The sequence below is a fragment of the Oncorhynchus mykiss genome, chromosome Y (genome assembly GCF_013265735.2).
Source record: "Oncorhynchus mykiss isolate Arlee chromosome Y, USDA_OmykA_1.1, whole genome shotgun sequence".
Classification (NCBI taxonomy): domain Eukaryota; kingdom Metazoa; phylum Chordata; class Actinopteri; order Salmoniformes; family Salmonidae; genus Oncorhynchus; species Oncorhynchus mykiss.
In genome coordinates this window covers 24,376,411-24,383,167 of record NC_048593.1, presented here as the reverse complement: position 1 = coordinate 24,383,167, position 6,757 = coordinate 24,376,411, and positions in this window count along the sequence as shown.

Here is a 6,757-nt window from a genome sequence, read left to right as displayed (position 1 = left end):
ATGTCATCACTACTTACATGTTGAAATAGCATGTGTCTGTGTAACTCTGTCACCATGCATACTGCTGCCCATACCCACCCAGGATGCCATTTGTTTTGCTGCCTGTCTGCATATTCTCTTGACACCTAACTAATCTCTAAACTGTATAGATTAAGTTACATGAGCTGCAAAATATTTAGTAACGAGATGAGCTCTGATTTGTATTTATTATGGATTCCTGGGGTCCAGCAAAATTGTCAGTTATACAATTTTTAAAACATTACAATACATTGACAACACATTGTGTGCCCTTAGGCCACTCCTACCACAGATCTACGACTCAAAATCTACGTGTGTGCAAGTGCCTGTGTTTGTGTCTCTTCACAGTCCCCGCTGTTCCATAATGTGTATTTTTATTTTAAAATAATTTTACTGCTTGCATGAGTTATTTGATGTGGGAGAGTTTCATGTAGTCATGACTCAATGTAGCACTGTGCGCCTCCCATAGTCTTTTCTGGCCTTGGGGACAATGAAAAGACCTATGGAGGCATTTCTTGTGGGGTATGCATGGGTGTCTGAACAGTGTGCCAGTAGTTCAAACAGACAGCTTGGTGCATTCAACATGTAAGTAGTGATGAAGTCAATCTCCTCCACTTTGAGCCAGGAGAGATTGACATGCATATTATTATTGTTAGCTTTCTGTGTACATCCAAGGACCAGTCATGCTACCTTGTTCTGAGCCAAGTCCCTCTTTGTGGCACCATGACCACACAACTGAACAGTAGTCCAGGTGCAACAAAACTAGGGCCTGTAGTGCCTTGTTGATAGTGTTGTAAAAAAAACAGACAAGTGCTATATTATGGACAGGCTTCTCCACATCTTAACTACTATTGTATCAATATGTTTAGATAATAACAGTTTACAATCCAGGGTTACTCCAAGCAGTTTAGTCACCTCAACTTGCTCAATTTCCACATTATTCATTACAAGATTTAGTTGAGATTAGGGTTTAGTGAATAATTTGTCCCATATACAATGCTTTTAGTTTTTTGAAATATTTAGGATGAACGTATTCCTTGCCACCCATTCTGAAACTAACTGCAGCTCTTTGTTAAACGTTGCAGTCATTTCAGTTGCTGTAGTAGCTGACGTGTACAGTGTTGAGTCATCCGGTAGACCCACTATATTGTGGATAAGGAGTTACCTATCTAAGGGAACACAGAGGGTGTTCTTTAATGGAAGCCTCTCCCAACATAATCCAGGTAGAATCAGGAATTCCCCAGGGCAGCTGTCTAGGCCCCTTTACTTTTTTCAATCTTTACTAACGACATGCCACTGGCTTTGAGTAAAGCCAATATTGCTATGTATGTAGATGACTCAACACTATACACGTCAGCTACTGCAGCAACTGAAATTACTAACATTTCGCAAAGAGCTGCAGTTTGTTAAGGAATGGCTGGCAAGGAATAAGTTAGTCCTAAATATGTTTTTCCAATAGTAGACTATGATCGATAATGTCAAAAGCCGCACTGAAGTCTAATAAAACAGCCCCCACAATATTTTTTTGCATCGATTTCTCTCAGCCAATCATCAGTCATTTGTTTAGGTGCTGTGCTTGTTGAATGTACTTCCCTACAAGCGTGCTGAAAGTCTGTTGTCAATTTGTTTACAGTAAAATAGCATTGTATCTGGTCAAACACAATTATTTCCAAAAGTTTGCTCAGGGTTGATAACAGGCTGATTGGTTGGGAATTTGAGCCAGTAAAAGGGGGCTTTATTATTCTTAGGTAGCGTAATAACTTTTGCTTCTTCCAGGCCTGAGGGCACTCACTTTCTAGTAGGCTTAAATTGAAGATATTGTCCACTATTATCCTCAGTAATTTTCCATTTAAATTGTCAGACCCAGGTGGCTTGTCATTGTTGATAGACAACAATAATATGTTCACCTCTTCCTTTTTATGGAATTGAAAATTGCAATGCTTGTCTTTCATAATTTGGTCAAATATACTTGGATGTATAGTGTCATCGTTTTGTTGCTGGCATGTCATGCCTAACTTTGCTAATCTTGACAATGAAAAAAACATGAAAGTAGTTGGCAATATCAGTGGGTTTTGTCATAAATGAGCCACCTGATTCAATGAATGATGGCACGGAGTTTGCCTTTATGCCCAAAATGTAATTAAAGGTGTTCCAAAGCTTTTTACTATCATTCGTTATATAATTTATATTTGTTTCATCGTATAGTTTCTTATTTTTATTCAGTTTAGTCACATAATTTCTAAATTTGCAGTACTTTTGAAAATCGGTTGTGCAGCCAGCCTTACAGTGCATTCGGGAAGTTTTCAGACCATATTTGCCACATTTTGTTACGTTACAGCCTTATTCTAAAATTGGTTACATACATTTTCCCCTCATCAATCTACACACAATATACCATAATGACAAATAGAACACTTTAAAAAAATGTTTTACAAGTTTTAGGTAATTTATTAAAAATAAAAAACATACCTTATTTACATAATTATTCTGGTGCATCCTGTTTCCATTGGTTATCCTTGATATGTTTCTACAACTTGATTGGAGTCCACCTGTGGTAAATTCAATTGATTGGACATGATTTGGAAAGGCACACACCTGTCTATATAAGGTCCCACAGTTGACAGTACATGTCAGAGCAAAAACCAAGCCATGAGGTCGAAGGAATTGTCCCTAGAGCGCCAAGACAGGAGTGTTGTGGCACAGAGGGTATTAAAACATTTCTGCAGCATTGAAGGTCCCTAAGAACACAGTGGCCACCATCATTCTTAAATGGAATAAGTTTGGAACCACCAAGACTCTTCCTAGTGCTGGCTGCATGGCCAAACTTAGCAATTAGGGGAGAAGGGCCTTTTTCAGGGACCTCCAGATTTCCTCTATGGAGATGGGAGAACCTTCCAGAAGGACAACCATCTCTTCAGCACTCCATCAATTAGGCCTTTATGGTAGAGTGGGCAGATGGAAGCCACTCCTCAGTAAAAGGCACATACAGCTTGCTTTGAGTTTGCAAAAGGGCACCCTAAATGACTCAGACCATGATAAACAAGATTCTCTGGCCTGATGAAACCAAGATTGAACTTTTTGGCCTTCATGCCAAGGGTCACATCTGGAGGAAACCTGGCACCATCCCTACGGTGAAGCATGGTGGTGGCAGAATCATGCTAAGGTTTTTTTTTCTTCAGTGGCAGGGACTGGGGAAAGAGGGAAAGATGAACAGAGCAAAGTACAGAGAGATGCTTTGATGAAAATCTGCTCCAGAGTGCTCAGGACCTCAGACTGGGGCAAAGGTTCACTTTCCAGCAAGACAACGACCCTAAGCACACAGCCATGACAATGCAGGAGTGGCTTCGGCACAAGTCTCTGAATGTCCTTGAATGGTCCAGCCAGAGCCCGGACTTGAACCTGGTCGAACATCTCTGGAGAGATCTGAAAATAGCTGTGTAGTGACGCTCCCCATCCAACCTGACGGAGCTTGAGAGGATTTGCAGAAAAGAATGGGAGAAACTCAACAAATACAGGTGTGCCAACTGTCATACCCAAGAAGACTCGATGCTGTAATCGCTGCCAAAGGTGATCCAACAAAGTACAGAGTAAAGGGTCTGAATAATTATGTAAATGTGATATTTCAGTTGTTTAATTTGAATACATTTCCAAAATGTCTAAACCTGTTTTTGTTCTGTCGTTATGGGGTATTGTGTGTAGATTGGGGAGGGAAACAATGTAATCCATTTCAGAATAAGGCTGTAACGTAACACAATGTGGAAATAATCAAGGGGTCTGAATACTTTCCGTATGCACTGTATTTGCCATACCTTTTGCCTCATCCATCTCAACCATTACATTTTTCAATTCCTCATCAATCCAAGTGGATTCAAAAGTTTTTTTTGTCATTTTCTTAATACAGTAGGTTCATGTTTTAGTAACTAATAAGCAATTTCATAAATGTGTCAAGTGCAGTGTCTGGTTGCTCCTCATTACACACCACAGACCAGCAAATAGTATTTACATCATCAACATAAGAATCGCTACAAAACTTATTTAACGACCTCTTATACACTATATTAGGCCCAGCCTTTGGAAATGTGGTTTTCCTAGATATGGCTACTATATTGTGATCACTACATCCGATCTATATGTTTCTGCCATTTCTGCAGTATTAGTAAACGTGATCAATACATGTTGATGATTTCATTCCTGTGCTGTTTGTAACTACCCTGGGAGGTTGACTGAATCTCTAGAGAGTTGAAAACAGCAGGTCTGGGACCGGTAGCACGTCCGGTGAACAGGTCAGGATTTTTTCTTTTTTTTAACAATTAATTGACCAACATTGGGTTCAATTATTTAAATTCCATTTCGTATTTTTTTTTCTGTGAGCTCAATGTGTAGTTTCTCTAGATATAAATCAGATCAAGCCCGACCTGTGCAATATAGTAGGGAGTAGCGAGAGAAAAAAACATGGTTATTAACTACAATGACCATAAGTAGTTGTGCTCTTACTTGTTCTGTATGTGTGGAGGCAGACACACAATAGACAGCAGTTGCTTCGTGAATTCTCTACCTGAAAATACATGATCTAAGTGATTGATAGTTTTTATTCAGCTGTCATAAAAGTATGCCTTATTTACTTCGGAAAAACAACTAAAATAGTGATTTTTGTCAGACAGCATAGGCAGCAAAAAAAAGTAGGAGGTATTTTAACCCAAGTTACTCTACAATTGACCCCTGTTTCGACCCACTCTCCCCTATGCACTCACAACCATGCTGCTGCTGACAACTCCTACTTTAAGATGGTGCAGTTCCAGCTTATTTATGAGTTGAGAAATAAATCAAGTAGGAATGGAAAGCTGGTATCCCCCTCCTTTCAACAAAGGCTGTTAAAACTGCTGTTTTTTCCTCCGCTATTTCAAGAATTGTTGTGCATTGACTGCTTGTAAGAATGCATGTCTCCCTCCCTGTGGCACTCCTGAATGCGCCTCGAGAGGAATATTTACCTTGAATAAAACACACCACAACAAGCTGACTAGGTAAATACAGTGAGCTCCAAAAGTATTGGGAGAGTGACTACTTTTTTCATTGTTTTGGCTCTGGATTTAAAATGATCCCATATTCCTAGTACACAATGATCATGTCAAGCTTTTTGGATGCATTTACTGTTTATTTTGGTTGTGTTTCATATCATTTTGTGCCCAATAGAAATGAATGGTAAATAATGTGTTGTGTAATTTTGGAGTCACTTTTATTCAAGTTAAGAATGTAATATGTTTCTAAACACTTCTACATTAATGTGGATGCTGCCATAATTACAGATAATACTGAGTAAATGAGAGCTGTTCTAGCATCTTCAATGTGCACCTCTGCAGAAATATTTTTTTATGTTCCATATTTACTTTGCCGCGACGGCAATCATTTTCCCGTGGTGCAATGCCACAATGCCACATATAAATGCCTGCAGCAGAAACACTGGGCAGTAGCTCTATAGAAATGAGATGATGACTTGGAATGAAATAATATTCATACAATTCAATAAAATGTCATATACACAACTGAAATATGTTATTAAAGTGAAGTCATTTAAAGTCATGTGAATAAATGATTGTTAACTCGCATAATGCATAGTGCATTTAATAAAAAATGTTTAAAGGATTGATATCGAAAACCGTGCTAACTTTTTCTTAATCGAACCGAAAACAAACTCAAAAAGCACTAATTGCTCTGCACTAGCGAGCACAGATGTTCACTTTCGCTTCGTCGAGTTCTGCTACAAGCAGTAAGAACCTAATCTGCACGCGCCTTTATGGACATTGTGAAAGTCTGTCTGGAACAGAACATGCTCTGTGATGGTGTAATATGGCTAGAGAGATGGGAGTGGCCTCCTCCTGTATAAAAGGTGTGCTGACAGGTGTCTTTGGATGACTGTTATGAAGACACTGGGGATTTTGGTTTCTGCTGCCCTGTTCCTGGGGTCCGCCTCTGCTGCCACTGTAAGTTCATTTTAGTTGATTTGGTTTTTATCAATTGATCTTTACTGTAATTATTATTATTATTTTTTTTGTGTGTGAAACAAATGTCCAAATATCATATTTGTTAATGTAGCTGTTTTAATGTAGCCATGTTTTTTCTTACTATCTGTGGTTTTGATCAGCTCGTTGAGGTGAAGAAGATGCTATAGAAATGTAGTTGGACAAAAAAGGTCTACTAAGTATAAATTTAGCATCAGGCTAATGTAAATAATGTATTGTGTAATTTTGGAGTCACTTTTATTCAAGATAAAAAATATAATATGTTTCTTAACACTGTTAAAGGGATGTCTCATCCCCCTTTCTGTCTCTTTAGGTTGCTGAGAAATGGTGGGCTGCCCCAAGGATGATCAGATGATGGCCTGCCTGAAACTTATTGACGCTAATGTTCTCACTCTGGCCGGTACCACGGCCCTGGGTGTTTCTCCCTCCAGTGAGTATTCACTGAGATTAATGTACGGGGCTGTGGCACGCTGTGAGAAAGACACTGAGGAGGATGTGATTTGTATGCATTGATGCCTGTAATGATACCTGTATAGATGAGCATTAGCCGGATGCTCACGTCTCCTCAGCCCACCATTTTACACAGTAATTTGGTGATGACCATGTCCTGCTGAGAGCATCAAGAGGTATGTCTGTCTCTGCCTGCCTTCTCTAGCCCCCATGGTAGACAACCTGGTCCCTCTCCCCTGTGATCGATGGGGACTTCCTGCCAGATCACCCAG